Raw genomic sequence first — 17,960 nt, 5'->3', positions numbered from 1 at the left:
TTATGCACAATTGGGTGAAACCAGCTGGCACTAGGCTGCTCACCAAGGAAGAAAGGAAGATTGGTACACTAACCACTTTCCATAGGATAATCATGTGACTTCAGAAGGAAGTCACGTATTGGGGCACTGAAGTAATTAATATTGTGGGAACTGTACAAACAAGACAAAGAGATACTGGGTAAAACCCCTCAAAAGTGGGATAGAGGCAGACATCATAGGCTGGCAGAAACAAGCAATCCCAAAATCAAACTGGCTTATAATCACAAAAGCTTCTTTCTCACCTGGCCCATGTGGGTCTGCTGTGGCTCTGCTCTGCCTCATCTTCACTCCATGACCTCAATTCACAGAACAGCCACCATCTGGAGCATCGTCAGCCAGAGGAAAGACAGCAGAGCACTCCACAGACTAGCTAGCTCTCTACCTTGCCCAGAAGTGACTGACACACATCACTGCTTCTACATTTCACTGGCCATAACAAATACTACAGTCAGTGTGGTGTCCAAGTTCACAGGCTGGAGATATTTAATCCTCTCATAAGGAATACTACTGAATTTGAGTGGACAGTAAATAAGTCAGCTACATGACCAGAACCAGCAAACCCCACAAATCCTTGGATCCCTGTATAGCAGCCAAGTCAAGAAGCCTATTTTCTCTTCTTTTCAGTGAGTTATTCTTTGAAGTCTTTTGCGTTCTTTTGCACTGGAACCACCTCTTCTGGTCAAGCCATCTCGTTCTACCCCATCATGTGCCCTAACTTTGAATCTCAGAGAGCAGGGACTGGAGTTTCAGACTCTTCCCTCTGAGAAGACCCTAAACTCCTTATAGAAATTGGTCTCCTTTGTTTTTGGCAATGTGTGCAGCATTCTGTTGGCTGCCCTTTCTACTCCCTGCTCAGAGGCAATGTCTGAGTAAGAAAGCCATCTGAGTGGTAGGTTACATAGCTAGCTCCAATCCCAGGCCAAGTTGCAGATGGCTCCAGAAGTTTGAGCCACCATGTTTTCCCTGTTCATGATTTCCTCAATGCAGTGATGTTGAGTAGTTACAGAATAAGGACACACCTTTGATTATAAAACAATAGGATCTTAACTAGTGTCAGCAGAAGTGATATGTCTGTAGCACTCAAGAAGCTCTCAAACATGCGTGTTTATATTTATGCATTTCTTCTAAATCTAAAACCTTCCTTTTCTTTGACCACTGTATCACTTAACATTGCATTCACTTGCAAATGAAGAAGACTCCAAAAATGTTAGTTAAGGCAGGATGTTTGTTTCATGTAACATGAAGTTCTAAGCTTAGCAGATCTGTTACAGAAAGAAGTTCAAGGATGCTATCAAAGACCCAGGCTCTTTTTCTTCTTCTGCTTCTCCATCTTCGCTGTAATGATTTTCATGTCCACGTTAGCCAGTTCATGGTCCTCCAGTGGCTGCTGCACCTCCAAGCCTCACTACCATGTCTGAGAAGGACAAGAGGAAGGGACAATAGGCAAGGGGCTTTCTCTTCGAGAGTCTCTGGCTTTTCATTCAGGAAGTGACACACTAGGGGCTCCCCCAAGGGCTTCTGCCTGTGTCTCATTTATCTCAAGTGTGTCATTTGGTCCCCTAGCTGTAACAGAGGCTAGAAAATAAAATGTTCAGCTTTTACAGCCTCTGGAGTTAAGACAGGTGAGGGAGAAGGAGTTAGACATTGATTTTAGGTCAGCCAGCCTACGATGTCTGCCACTATCCCTCTTTTGAGGGATTTTACCAAGTATCTCTTTGTCTTGTTTGTACAAGTCCCACAATATTACTTCCTTCAGTGCCCCAATTAAGCATTTACATTCACCTCCTTCTGAAGTCACATGTTTATCCTATGGAAAGTGGTTAGTGTACCAAGCTTCCTTTCCTTCCTTCCTTAGTGAGCAGCCTAGTGTCAGTTGGTTTTACCCAACTGTGTGTAAGCCATGTTATTCTTTGGTGATCCAAATTATGCAATGAACTAGATGTCTTATTTCTGTTATATTGGAGAGAGGTCAGTCACTATTAACCTAAACTATCTAATTTTCACCATCATTGTATTATTTTATTCTGTTTCTGATTCAAGCTCACTTTTCCTCAGACTACTAATTTTTAAAACACTAATTGAATGTGATTATACTTAAATATTTTATTCTCTGTTTTACTCCTCACTATTTGACTTCCTACAATGTACCAATATAGCCCATATGAAGGGCCTGTTTTTATTTTTTTAATGTTTAATTTTTGTGGGTACCTAGTAGGTCTTTATATTTATGGGGTATATTAGATATTTTGATTTAGGCATACAACGTATAATGCTCATATCAGGAATAATGGGGTATCCATCACCTCAAGCACTTGCCCTTTGTGTTTCAGTCTAATTATACTTTCAGTTATTTTTAAATGTACAATTAAATTATGATAGGCTATAGTCACTCTGTTGTCCTATCAAATATTGACCTTATTCATTCTAACATTTTTTTGTACCCACTTTCCCGAAACCACCCTACTCTCCTTCTCAGCCTCTGGTAACCATCAATCTACTCTCTATCTCCATGAGTTTAATTGTTTTTAATTTTTTAGCTCCCACAAATAAGTGAAAACATGTGAAGTTTGTCTTTCTGTGCCTGGATTACTTCACCTAACACAATGATCTCCAGTTCCATCCATGTTGTTGCAAATGACAGGATTTCACTCTTTTTATGGCTGAATACTCCACCATGTATATATACCACATTTTCGTTATCCATTCATTCATCTGTTGATGAAAACTTAGGTTACTTCCAAATTTTGGCTATTGTGATTAGTCCTGCAATAAACACGGGAGTTGAGATATCTCTTTGATATAATTATCTCCTTTCTTTGGGGTATATATCTGTCAGTGGGATTGCTGGATCAAGTGGTAGCTCTATTTTTAGTTTCTTGAGGAACCTCCAAATTGTTCTTCACAGTGATTATATTAATTTACATTGTCAACAACAGTATATGAGGGTTCCCCTTTTCTCAACATCCTCGCCAGCATTTCCTATTGCCTGTCTTCTGAATAAAAGCCATTTTAACTGGGGTGAAGTGTATCACATTGTAGTTTTTATTTGTATTTCTCTGATGGTCAATGATATTGAGCACCTTTTCATATACTAATTGCCATTTGTATATCTTCTTTTGAGAAATGTCTATTAAAATCTTTTATCCACGTTTTGTTGGATTATTGATTTTTTTCTTATATAGTTGTTTGAGCTCCTTATGTATTCTGGTTATTAATCCTCTGTCTGATTGAGAATTTGCAAATATTTTCTCCCATTCTGTGGGTTGTCTTTTCACTTTGTTGATTATCTTTTCCTTTGCTGTGCAGATACTTTTTTTTTTTTTTTTTTTGAGACGGAGTTTCGCTCTTGTTACCCAGGCTGGAGTGCAATGGCGCAATCTCGGCTCACTGCAACCTCCGCCTCCTGGGCTCAGGCAGTTCTCCTGCCTCAGCCTCCTGAGTAGCTGGGATTACAGGCACGCACCACCGTGCCCAGCTAATTTTTTGTATTTTTAGTAGAGACGGGGTTTCACCATGTTGACCTGGATGGTCTCAATCTCTCGACATTGTGATCCACCCGCCTCGGCCTCCCAAAGTGCTGGGATTACAGGCGTGAGCCACCGCGCCCGGCCCTTTTTTTTTTTTTTTTTTTTTGAGACGGAGTTTTGCTGTTGTTACCCAGACTGGAGTGCAATGGCAGGATCTTGGCTCACCGCAACCTCCGCCTTCTGGGTTCAAGCAATTCTCCTGCCTCAGCCTCCCGAGTAGCTGGGATTACAGGCATGCGCCACCATGCCCAGCTAATTTTTGTATTTTCAGTAGAGGCGGGGTTTCACCTTGTTGACCAGGATGGTCTCGATCTCTTGACCTTGTGATCCACCCGCCTCAGCCTCCCAAAGTGCTGGGATTATAGGCGTGGACCACTGCGCCTGGCCTTGCTGTGCAGATACTTTTTAACTTAATGTGATCCCATTTGTTCATTTTTGCTTTGCTTTGGATGCTTGTGCTTGTAGAGTATTACTCAAAAAATCTTTGCCCAGAACAATGTCTTAAAGAGTTCCCCCCAATGGTTTATGTTAGTAGTTTTATAGTTTGAGGTCTTAGATTTAAGTCTTTAACTGATTTTTATTTGATTTTGCATATGGAGAGAGATAGGGGTCCAGTTTCATTCTTCTGCATATGGTTATCCAGTCTTCCCAGCACCATTTATTGCAGAGACTGTCCTTTCACCAATGTATGTTCTTGGCACCTTTGTCAAAAATGAGTTCACTGTAAATGTGTGGATTTGTTTCTGGGTTCTTTATTCTGTTCCATTGGTCTATGTGTCTGTTTTTATGTCAGTTCTATGATGTTTTGGTTACTATTGCTCTGTAGTGGAATTTGAAGTCAGGTCATGTGATTTCTCCACTTTTGTCCTTTTTGCTCAGGATAGTTTTGGGTACTGTGGGTCTTTTTTCCATACAAATTTTAGGATTTCCTTTTCTATTTCTGTGAAGAATGTCATTGGCATTTTGATAGGGATTGCATTGTCTATAGCTTGCTTTGAGTAGTCTGGACATTTTTAATAATATTCATTCTTCCAATCCATGAACATGTAATATCTTTCCATTTTTTGGTGTCTTCTTCATTTTATCAGTGCCTTATAGTTTTCACTTCTTTGGTTAAATTAATTCCTAGGAGATTAATTTTATTTGTAGCGACTGTAAATAGGATTCTTTTCTTGATTTCTTTTTCAGATTGTTATTGGATATAGAAATGCTACTAATTTTTATATGTTGATTTTGTATCCTGCAAATTTATTGACTTTCTTGATCAGTTCTAACAGCTTTTTGGTCTTACAGACCAAAATGATATGACCAGATGATCTTATATTTGGAGCCTTTAGGTTTTTCCAAATGTAAGATCGTATCATTTGCAAACAAGAATAATTTGGTGACTTTCTTTCCCATTTGTATGCCCTTTCCTCTTGTCTGATTGCTCTAGTTAGGATTTTCAGCACATGTTAAATAACAATGGTGAAAGTAGGCACCACTTTCACTAAGATGCCATGTTCCATATCTAAGAGAAAAGGCTTTCAATGTTTCCCCATTCAGTATGATACTAGCTGTGGGTCTGTCACAGATGGTTTTTATTATCTTGGGTATCTTTAGATAAGCGAGGAATACCATTTTAAGTAATTCTTCCCTAAATAAAAAAAATCTGTTTCAAAATAATTTGCTGTGTCTTTTTTGGTAGACTCTTCCAGTTACAGGTGTAACACAAATTACTTGTAAAAACACCACCACAGTTTCAAAAGGGCATGGACAAAGAAGAACATACATATTCAAATAGTTTGTGTGCTGAAGCCAATAGTAAACAAAGATTAAGGGGAAAAGGCAAATATAATTATTGTGAAGGTACATATGACTAATATTATTCTTTGGGTTTAGTGAGATGCAGAAAAATATAGAGAAAGAAGAAATGGATTAATAACTCTGCCTCAAGAAAACCCTGCACGCATATTTAAATTTCACTGTTCAATCAGTTCAATGTAAACTGGGTATGTGCACCATTCATATCCTTACCTGATTTTTTTGCAGCACCGTCATGCCCCTACCAACAAACACATTCATAGTACTGTTGAGGATACCAAAGAGAGAATGTCTCAGGACGCCTATCTCTCTCATCTGCTGGTCTTCAAAGCAGACCATGGCTTCTGGCTGCTGTCCTCAGATCCTATATCTACTGCTCAAGGAGAAAAGAAATCCCAGAAATAGAAAGGAGACCAAAGTGGGCACTTAATTTTGAGTTGAGAAACTCCAAAAGACTCGACATTATACCTAAACATGATTTCCAAAAAGTTTGCAAACAAACTGAGGTCTTATTTCTGTCATCCTCTCTGCCATTTCTTCCTCCTCAACAAAAATATATAGTAAAAAGTAGAAAAATAGATTTTGGAACTTACTTTCTCAGAAAAAAACACCTAAAATAGGAAATATTCTCTATAGAGACCTTGAAAACAAAACAGATATGGAATCAATGTGCAACTGTATCTGCAGGTGAGATGAGGGAACACTTCGGCCATGAAGGTAACTCTGCCCATCCCAAATGACACATTCAGTCTTCTAAATTTGCCAAACCATGCCCAAGGTTTATTTGTAGGTCTAATTCATAAGAACATTTTAAAAAATGGCATTCATGACCAAAACAGTGGTTTAGCTAGCCAATTATCTAATTATTTTGTCTCTGACAATATGCAGGAATTTTCCGGGGGAGTCTAGTTAAACTATATGATCTCAATTTCAGATTCTAACAAAATGTTACTAGTATTTCCATTTTTTTCTTTATTAATCTATGTATTATAAACTTATCCATAATGTATTCAAAGCAGCTTTGAACCACTACCAATAGGTAATGTATTAGGTACTTACTGATACATATATCCATCTTGTAACAATCATTTAGATTAATATGGTCTGTATCTACCATCAGATATGTCAGATTTGAAAACCAGATGATAAACTTATACTCAAGTGTTTAGGATAAGAACTATTGGCAATATTGGGCAATTTCATTAAATTAATAGTTTTCTGAATGCAGGTAAGCTTAGATTGAAGAGTTTATTCGCCCATGTATTCCTGTCATGAAAAATTCTCAAATTTATGTAAAGAGTTATGAATCATAGATCTTTAAATTTATTACTAGATTTATGGACATACAATCAGAGGTTCAAGGAACCTTCTGAAACCTCTAGTGTACATCCTTGTTTTACAGGAAAGGATACCAAAATCAGGATTACAGACCTCCTTAAGGCTGCACAATAGACTACTAGAAAAGCTAGAACAGATAGCGTTTTATGAATTTTTTTTAACTTTTAATCAAACGCCCTTTTTCCATCAACATTGTTAGAAACTCAGTCTTAAAAATGTATTTTTGCAACATAAAGATGGAATAATGAAAATTTATCAAGCAAGACACTGCTGTTAGTAACTATATTCCTTCCCTTTCTCCTACAGTGAAGAAATCCCCATTCTAGCTGGGCATATGGCTGCCATTATACAACCTGCAGATCTGCAGACCGGGCCTATGTGGGGCCCGCACAAGGCCCAAGCCAGGCCATTCTCCCAGGGACTATTAGAACAGAGAGCAGGCAGGGTCATCCACTCTGCAGCCACAACCAGTGAGGGTCTGGCATTATAAGAGTGCGTATTTTTACTGGTCCTAATGCAAATTCATGAGTGGCGATTGTTTCTCCTTGGAATCAAAACAGAAGAAAATGTATTTCCTTTTTTGTTATTTTGGATATACCTATGGTCCAGTTGCAACATCTATAACCTGTTGAATCTGGCCCTTTTTACAAACAAAATGATTTCTAATATTAATTTTGTTTTTAAAAGAGATGGATATTTACTTTAACTAGGCTGTTTGATATAACATAGTCCATGTCAGAAAAAAACAAATTTGTCTAATTTGTGACTTGAAACAAAAGCTTTGATGATATTAGATTCTGGGGAAATTTTGTTTTTACTCATCAGACTGCACAAATGCGCATTAAACATTTGAATGAGCTATTAACAGAGCAGCATTTCTTTTAAACAATGAGCAGAAATGTCAAGAAAACTCAAATGATTTTAGACATAAAACATAGCCAAGGAGTCTTTTGTTCATTTTTTTTTTTTTTTTTGAGACAGAGTTTCGCTCTTGTACCCAGGCTGGAGTGCAATGGCACGATCTCGGCTCACCACAACCTCCGCCTCCTGGGTTCAGCCAATTCTCCTGCCTCAGCCTCCTGAGTAGCTGGGATTACAGGCATGCGCCACCATGCCCAGCTAATTTTTTGTATCTTTAGTAGAGACGGGGTTTCACCATGTTGACCAGGATGGTCTCGATCTCTTGACCTCATGATCCACCCGCCTCGGCCTCCCAAAGTGCTCGGATTACAGGCTTGAGCCACCGCGCCCGGCTTTTTGTTCATTTTTAAATCATGTTTTAAATTAAGCAAGAATTTTCGAAGTTCTTTAAGAGAAGATGTGTAATTTGCTAGTATATGTGCTTAAAATTGTCTTAAACTTTCCTACAGGATTAATATTATTCTAAAGTGAAAAGAAATAAAAGTCTAATTTGTATACTATTCAATTAAGACCAAAGTTGGTATCTCTAATGCTAAAGTTCATTTGTAGCTGACTCATAAACAAAATAAGAAAATTTAGCCGGGCATGGTGGCTCATGCCTATAATCTCAGCACTTTGGGAGGCTGAGGCGGGTGGATCACAAGGTCAAGAGATCGAGACCATCCTGGTCAACGTGGTGAAACCCCGTCTCTACTAAAAATACAAAAATTAGCTGGGCATGGTGGCGCACGCCTGTAGTCCCAGCTACTCGGGAGGCTGAGGCAGGAGAATTGCCTGAACCCAGGAGGCGGAGGTTGCAGTGAGCCAAAATTGCGCTATTGCACTCCAGCCTGGGTAACAAGAGCAAAACTCCGTCTCAAAAAAAAGAAAACAGAAAATTTAAAAACATGTACTAAATGGTCAACTGTCTTTTCTTGATTGCCTCTTTTGAAATTAAGTTTTACAGATGCTGAAAGTAATTCATGTCATGTGTGGAAATTTAAAATTTAGATTAGTATTATGAAGATAGGCCGATAGATAGGACCTATAAGTCCTAACACTAGCAGATCACACAACCACTGTTTGCATATTGGAATATATTTCTTTCTTTTGTCAATTTGGAATATATTTCTTTATACTTTTGTCAATTTTGAAACACTTTAAATTGATTAAACCCCAATCTGAAATTGCATTTTGCTAATTGACAGATAACATATCATCACTCTTCTCTTTTTATCTGCATCTGGAACAGCTTAAAATATCAACTGAAAAGGATAGCAACCATAGCCAGGCGCAGTGGCTCACACCCATAATCCCAGCACTTTGGGAGGCTGAGGCAGGTGGATGGCTTGAGCGCAGGAGTTTGAGGCCAGCCTGGACAACATGGCAAAACACCCTCTCTACAAAAAATATAAAAAATTATCCCCTGGGTGTGATGGCCTGTGTCTGTAGTCCCAGCTACTCAGGAGGCTGAGGTGGGAGGATTGCTTGAGCCTCGGAGGTGGAGGTTGCATGAGTGAGATCATGCCACACTGTATTCCAGCTTGGGCAACAGAGTGAAACCCTTTCTCAAAAGAAGAGTGGGAGGGGTGGTGGCGGTGGCAATCAATCAGTCAACAAATATTAAGCTATCTCAATATACCTTGTTGCTAATACTGTTTTAAGAACTATGAGAAATAATGCATAAGATTGATTTATGCCTTAAATAATTTATAGGTTATGCACAAGATGACATAAACATGAATGAAACAATTAAAAAACAAAATAGGACAGTAAATATTTACTTTTATTTTAGTGATTGTTAACAGAGACCATATAAGTGAGTCTGTGGTTTAATTAGCATTCATCTAATCTCGAAAAACAAAACCCCACTAAATGGAGCCTTTATTGGAATATATCATACAATGTAAAGTTTTAAAGTTTGGTTATACCACCAAGGTACTAGAATCAGGAATTATTGATTCTTGGGCCCCTAATTAAAATCCTAATTAAAGGGAATCTGATTGATTCAGCTTGGGTTAATGTTTATTCCTATCTAATCAGCTGTGGTCAGTAGAAAGTGGTCATGTGGCAACCTGAGTGGCCCAAGGGGTAGATAGGATTTGTGCCTATGTTATAGCCATTCCCTCTTCTTCTTTGATAACAAAACACCACTTCTGGCAGGAATGTACCCAATCCCAGGAGATAAATCACGGCTGGTCCAGGTCAGTTATGATAAGTGCATTTTCCTCCTGCCAGATATGCACTTACTCAGAACCCCTCCAAGCTTGGACATGTTACATATTTCTGGCCAACGAGACATAAAATAAAGCCAAGGCAAAGTTTTCTCCAAAATAATAAATTGTAGATAAAGAGTTCCTTCCTTCCATACTCTTGACTCTGCTACATGAATGTAAGCCACACTTTGTGGTACTAACTGATTCCCAGAGATGGAAATTCAGAGCCATGTATTATTGAGTCTCAACACCAGCACTGAAATGACTTCATGTTAATTTAGTTTACATGAAGTTTAACATCCAGACTTGATGTTAATTTAGTTTTTTTTCTTTCAATCAGTATTATTTGATTACTTTTAGTTAGGCATCCTATCACTTGGATCCACAAAGGATCTAAACTGGTAAATATCCCTTCTGGGGCTATAGCAGGCATAGGTTCTTTCAGAAGGAGATACGAAGACAAGAAGAAAATTGACACTTCTGGTATAGTTTTTCATGTGGCAGGCATGATGTTAAGTACCATATATCTGTCTTACCAGCTATCCTATCTTTTACCTCAGAGGTAAAGATGTCCTTACCTCTAAGGCAAAAACAATATTGTTCCCACTTTTCAGATGAGATGGAACTTCAGAGAGGGTAAGTACATTGCCCAGTGTCATTAAGGGCAGTGCCAGAGACAATGCTAATCCAATGCAAATCCAAACACTTTCTCCACTTTCATAGGTATTGCCATCCAAAATGCCACATTACATACTGTGGGCATCAAAATGGCTATGAGAGGAGAAGATAGAGTGGAAAAGACAGAAAATTTCACAATAAGGACAAACTTTAGTGGATTTTCAATAAGAGGTAGAATTCAGAGAATTAAAGCAAAGCTGGAAGGGCATTTTAAATGGAACGAACACAGAAGGCTGTATGAGAAGTTATTGCTTGTCAGACTGATGAAGGCTAGGTAGGCTGGTTTAATATACTGAAGGGTTGTAAGAGCCAGCTTAAACTTAAACCTTATATTCAATACAACAAAATTGGTACTAGGGAACCCTGGAAGGTTTATGAGCAAAGCTGAAAAGCAATATAGTGACAGTAGTTTTAAGATTCTAATATGTATATTATTGGTATTCGTGCCACCCTTAAAACTCTATCAGTTATTATTTCAATACCAATAATATAGGTATTGGAATCTTCCAAAATAAAAAGAACATGATCTGGTTTCCTTTTAACCAAGGATATGTCTTACGGTCTAAAAGAAAGTGGTGAAATAGGAACATTTGTTAGAGAATCCATTTCATAGGTATTGTTGGCCTGGCATGATGGCTCATACCTGCAATCCTAACACTTTGGGATGCAAAGATTGAGGACTGCTTGAGACCAGGAGTTCAAGATCAACTTGAACAACACAGTGAGATCCTGTATTAGTTCATTTTCATACTGCTATAAAGAACTTCCAAAGACTGGGTAATTTATAAAGGAAAAATATTTAATCGATTCACACTTGAGCAAGGCTGGAGAGGCCTCATGAAACTTACAATCACGGCAGAAGGCAAAGGGGAAGCAAGGCACCTTCTTCAGAAGGCAGCAGGTAAGAGAAGTGCCAAGTGAAGGGGGAAGAATCCCTTACGAAACCATCGGATACTATGAGAACTCACTATCATGAGAATGGCATGGAGGAAACTGCTCCGCTATGATTTAATTACCTCCACTTGGTCTCTGGTCCTTCCTGTGACATGTGGGGATTATGAGGATTACAGTTCAAGATGAGATTTGGGTGAGGACACAAAGCCTAACCATATCAGACCCCATCTCTACAAAAAATACAAAAACAAAAACAAAATTAACTGGACATGGTGGCATGCACCCATAGTTCTAGCTACTTGGGAGTCTGAGGTGAGAGGATCCCTTGAGCCCAGGAATTTGAGATTGCAGTAGCTACGAAAGCACCACTGTACTCCAGCCTAGGTGACAGAACAAGACCCATCTCTTAAAAACAAAATAACACTTGGTGACTGACTAGATATGGGAAATTTAAAAAGTTTCTCTCAACTTCCTTCCTTTAAAAATAAAAAGTATGCATATTATCTTTGTGTCTGATCTTTCTTTATTCCACGATTTTCCTCTGAACGTATTCTCTTCTTTAGTCCTCTCACTTCCTCATGCAGGCTGAAATGCTAGCTGCAGGTACACAAAGTTTTTGCCAAAAGGGTTTTGAAATGGTGGACTTTTTTTTTTTTTCAGTCATTCCACTTAAGACACAGAAAAAATCCTTCAAGGAAAAAAAGAAACATTTCAGCTTCTCCTTTTTATGGTGATCAGAGATTAGTTTTGGATTAATCATGTTGTTGTCAGAAACTTTCCTGTCAATCTTTCCCTGTCAGAGGTTATATTTACTCACCTGATGTCTCACCTCTTTACTCTACAGATATTCTCATTTTAAATTAAGGGAACTGGGGCACAAAGAGAACTTTAACAGTTGTTAGACCTCAACACAATGTCACCCTCAGCAAAGTGCTTTGGGATTCTCACATTGCCTAAAACAAAAACAATATTTAGGAAAGCTCTTTATAAATCACACCTAACAGTTCTCCTTCTCTTTGATAATTCTTTGACTGCCTAAAAAAAAATGTTTGCACGTACAGGGCTAACTGGCTTGAGTAACAACTCTCATATGATTTTTTAGGAAGAGGTCCAGCAGAGTTGAGGGTTTCAAAGACATTGAAAGGTTCAGTGGTTGATGTTTATGCTAGAGATTTCCCTTTCTCTCTGATTCATGACTTAAATCTCTCCAGTTTGGGGAAAGAAATTCTTGGAAATTAATATAGCTCTAGTTCATTACACTGAACTAGACTGTCAAAGAGGCACCAGTACCACTGCACCTTTGCCTGAGGGACTGAGGAGGAAAATAAGGAAGGAAGCCAGAGTCCCACATAACAATATGAAAAAGACAAGCAACTCAAAGGAAAAATGGCCAGAGGCTATGAACAGGTTATTCAAAGACAAAGAACCTCAACAGCCAACAAACAGTAGAAAAAAAGTTTAACTCCATGAGCAATCAGGGAAATGCGAAGTAAAATGAAAATGAGACGCCATTTGTTGACCATCAGGTTGGCAAATTAAGGAGTGGTGATATCAATACTGGAAAGTGAATAAACAAATGAAAACTCTCACTCACAGATGGTGGAGTGTAAATTGGTATACATTGGTACAACACTTTAAAGGGCAATTTTGTGATATCTATTAAAATTTGAAATATGCATATCCATGACCCAGCAGATATATTTCTTGGTGTTCACCCCAGAAAAAAAAAAATTCATGCGGCTCCAATGAGACAGTTTCATTGTATATTATTTATAACCATGACAAAATACAAATGACCTAAATGTCCATTGACCAGGGAATGGCTAATAACTGTGGCATATCCATATTATGTAAAATTGTTCCAAAGTTAAAAGAAATTGGGTAGATCTATATGCTGATATTAGAAATTTCTGAGTAACTGGGTGTGGTAGTATACCCCCATAGTCCCAGCTACTCAGAGGCTGAGGTGGGAGTATCACGTGAGCCCAGGAGTTCCAGGTGAGCCTGGACAACATAGCAAGACTACATTTCTAAAAATAAAAAAAACATATCTATCTATAGATGTAGATATTTCTGAGTCGTATTTTTGGAGGAAAAAAATTAAGTTACATACATTTTAATACCATTTTTGTTCAAGAACATATAGCTCAAAATAATATATATTCCCTCTATATGCCCTTTAAGTATACATAGTATAAGCATATATTTTCTACAAGTATATATATATAACTTATATGAATATAATTTCTCTATTACAAATATAATAAAAATACCACATACTTTCTGTTAGTATCAATATGTTCTATAAGTTCAAATACCAAATGTTCTATATAAGTGTATAAAAGGAAACATCTAGAAAAATATCTGAGAGGATTTACACCAAACTACCAATCTCTGGGGATGGATTTGGGATGTTGAACTGGTGGTCAAAGGTAACTTAAGCCTACCTTAATGTTTTTAATTTTTTAAAGAAAGGAACACATATTATGTATTATTCGTACTGTCAAAAAAGGATAAGAAACAAAAAATTAACATAGAATGAAACTATGGAAATGGAGGCGAGAGTTATTAGAGATGAAAAAAGGAAGAAGAGTGAGTTCTGTAAGTCTTTTAGTCCAACTGCACCATGGACAGCATGCCTCTGTGACCTGTATGTACACTCCAGAGGAGTTCCTAGAACTAGAAAGTCTGAAGCAACTGGAAAACAACAAAAAGTGGAAGAATGATCAACCCCTGTGGCACCTAATTAACTCTGAGACATTCTTCTATCATTCCTTATTCCCACATCAGCTGATACGGCAACTGGACTTTGTAACTGACCTTAGTGAACCTCGTGACTCCAGACCCTAAGACCCCTTCCCAGCTTGCAAAAGCCACCCTGAACTGTAAATTCTGTAACTTTCTACTGCTTACCCCAAACCTGTAAAACCAACTCCTATCTCACCACCCTGCAATGACTCTCTTTTCGGACTCAGACTACTTGTACCCGGGTGAATAAACAGCATTGTTGCTCATACAAAGTGTGTTTAGGGGGTCTCTTCATTCAGAGTACACATTTAACAAGTTCTACCAGCTTTTTCTCTTTGCTTCCTCCACAAGTATTCAACAGCTTCTATTTCTCTGATTTGCAAGGGTTTGCTCAGTAGTGATACCTCTTACTGCAGAAAAAGCAATATGTGTGTGAGTAGGGACTCATTGGTATAAAGATTGATTCCAACATTTCAAGAAAGTACTGAAATGTTTGTTAACAGACAAAATTCAGAAAGAATTGTGGAAATTTTATTTTTGTTAAGCAGATAGGTTTCTCAAGGGCCAATTGTTTTGGAGCAATTAACTAGTGTAGGTTGGTGTCTTGGTCTGTTCAGGCTGCTATAATAAAAGCAATACTCTACAAAACACCAGTACAGAAACATGATTTATGGAGTTTGTTGCTACTTTGTGACAAGGATTGCCTCTCCTCTAGTTTCCAATAACATGCTCCTCACATCAGAATTACCTTTACAGTCCATATTTCTACCAATCCATTCACAACTACTTAGGCGCTCTCTAAGAAGAGTTAAGTATTCTCTACAGCTCTCCTTTTCTCCTGCTGAGCCCTCATCAGAATTGCCCTTTATGGCCTGGCCTGTTCACGGCAAGGTAGGATTTTTCTAGGATACATGTCAAAACTCTTCCAGCTTCTACCCATTACTCAGTTCCAAAGCTGATTCCATAGTTTTAGGCATTTATTATAGCAGCATCCCTCTCCAGTACCAACTTTCTTAATCTGGTCAGGCTCTTATAATAAAAATACCTTAAGCTGGGTGGCTTATAAACAACAGAAATTTGTATCTCACACTTCTAGAGACTGGCAAATCCAGGATCAGGGTGTCAGCATGGTGAGGTTCTGGTAATAACCCTTATCTGGGGTGTAGACTGCCAATTTCCTCCTGTATTCTTACATGGTCGAAGGAGTCACTCAGCTCCCTCATTCCTGTTTTATAAGGGGATCAATCCCATTCATGAAAGCTCTGCCCTCCTGACCTAATCATCTCCCAAAGCCTCTACTTCCTAATACCATCACCTCAGGGATTAGGCAAGGGGTTGCGGGGGTGGTGACGGGGGGAGGCAAACATGCAGGCCATACTGTTGTTTGAGGTTTAGATTTGGGGTTTTGCTTCTTTATTTAGCTACTCTCATGGGAATAAGAAATCTAATACATAACTTTGTCCCACTATTTTAGCCCTTTCTTCCTCCATGTAGTTTGCCAATATAGCATCATGATTGAGAACTTAGCTTTAAAGTCTGACTGGGTTTAATCCATAGCTCTGATACTTACCAACTATGATCTCAGGCAAGTTATACAACCTCCATGTACCTCTGCTTCCTTCTCTCTAAAATTGGGCTAATAATAGCACCTACTATTGTTTTAAGGATTAGATGAACTAGTAGAAGTAAAGTGATTAGAATAATGCCTGGTACTTATAAGTACCACATCAGTATTAGTGTCTAGTGTCAATATTATTACTTTTAACAAGTTAATCATTTTCAGTTAAATATTTAGGCAAGCATCATGAGGCCATCGTGAAGATTATGTCACTTTGCTTCAGACCAACCCCGAAATTCAGACAATCTGCTTAGGAGATTTAAGTTTTAAATGAATAAAACTACTATTGCAGGTACTAGTGTTAAAGGTGAATAAGCAGGGCTTAAGCAACATTACTCAGTTGATAGACATCTCTGCAAGTATGCACAACTGTACAGGAGATGTGTGTTGCTATGCTGGACCACATGAAGGCAGGCCCAATAGAAGATGAGGCACCATACCTTGAGATTTAAATGGAATTGGTTTAAACATCTGCTTACATGCAAGGGGAATAGCACATCTATCTTGCTGGAAATACTGAGCTTATGATTTTTGCTTTTCCAGGTCACTTTTGACTATAAGCTACTGTTCCTGATAAATTATTTCACCCATGGATCATCTTGCTGTGGATCAGCAAGCTGTCCTTGTTCCACGTTGCAAGGAAGAGTGTCCTTGACACTCCTCATAAAAAACACCACTGACATAAGGCATTTGTCTGTGTACCAAAAGCTTACCAAAAGTTGGATGCAATAGCAGGACATTATGCTACATGACCACAGCAAAGTGTCATAAATCTTTTAGCTGCTAACCTTTTTTAAAGCAGTTTGGCTGATCTCACTCATCACCTAATGTAGTCAGGATGCTTTGTTGCAAGCAATAGTCACGGAAGTTTTGGCTGGTTTAAACAAGAAAAGAACTTATTAAAATTTATTGGGTAACTGGCTCACAGAATCTCAAAATGAACTGAAGAGCCAGGTTGTCTCCAGGAATGACGCACAAAATCATGCTGCAGAATTTGTCCAGTGAAGAAACCTCTGCTGTCACCCCTGAGCACTGAGTTACATCACGGCTTGCACAACCGACAGTAGTGGCCACTGCATGACTGCTGCTGCTGCTGTTGATACTCTTCTCCAGAAAGTATTCTCCACAGTCCCTTCTTCATGGCATCACTAGTCCCCTATTCGGAATTTAGGATGGGTGCATATCATTGATGTTGCGTAGGTCACCTGCCCAAGCTGTAGCTGCAAGAAAGGCTAAGAAAGTAGACTGTATTTGTAAGGTGAAGGATTCTCAAATCCAGGGAGGCAAGTTGTTTCTTACAAGTGCTCTCTATGACAGTGTTTCTTGACCTTCAATGTGCACATGAGCCATTTGGAGATCTTGTTGAAATGCAGATTCTGATTCAGTAGATTTGGGGTGGGGCCTGACATTCTTCAGCACCTAACTTCATGTGAAGCTGCTAATCTGAGGATCACACTTTAAGTGGCAAGGCTCTATAGCACCGATTTTCAAATTTGGCTGCATATTGGATTAACTAGAGAAACATTTCTTTTAAAAAAAAAAATACCGATTTATGAGCCTTTCCCTCAGCTGATTTAATTGGTTTAGGGTGAGGCATGGGAATATAAATTTTTTAAAGCTCCCCAGATGATTCTAATATACTCAGATACCTTTCACTACAGGCTCCAACTTCTTGTCACTTGGCAAGGTTTTCTGTTTTTTGTTTTTAAGACAGAGTCTCACTGTGTCACCCAGGCTGGAATGCAGTGGGGTGATCCTGGCTCACTGCAACCTCCACCTCCCAGGTTCAAATGATCCTCCCACTTCAGCTTCCAGAGGAGCAGGGACCACAGATGCACACTGCCACATCCAGCTAATTTTTTGTATTTTTGGTAGAGATGGGGTTTTGCCACGTTGCCCAGACGGGTCTCAAACTCCTGAACTCAGGCAATGCGTTGGCCTCAGCCTCCCAGAGTGTGGGGATTACAGGCCTGAGCCAACATGCAGACCTGCTATGTTATTTCTTTTCTCCAGCTTCCAGGACTTCCACTTTCCCTGCCTTGCTTGGTTTCTCCCTTTGTAATTTGATTTCTCTCATTTAGTATGCAGAACAATTTGAAACTCTACTCTTTAGTCCCTAGGGCCTAACTTTGCATATCTAAAGCTCTATAGAGTTCTGCTAATCCAGTGTTTCCCAAAACTATGTTACCCATTGCCCTG

Source organism: Callithrix jacchus, chromosome 17 (genome assembly GCF_049354715.1).
Source record: "Callithrix jacchus isolate 240 chromosome 17, calJac240_pri, whole genome shotgun sequence".
NCBI classification, from domain to species: domain Eukaryota; kingdom Metazoa; phylum Chordata; class Mammalia; order Primates; family Cebidae; genus Callithrix; species Callithrix jacchus.
The sequence above is the reverse complement of the archived record's forward strand: the minus strand, read 5'-3'. Positions refer to the sequence as shown.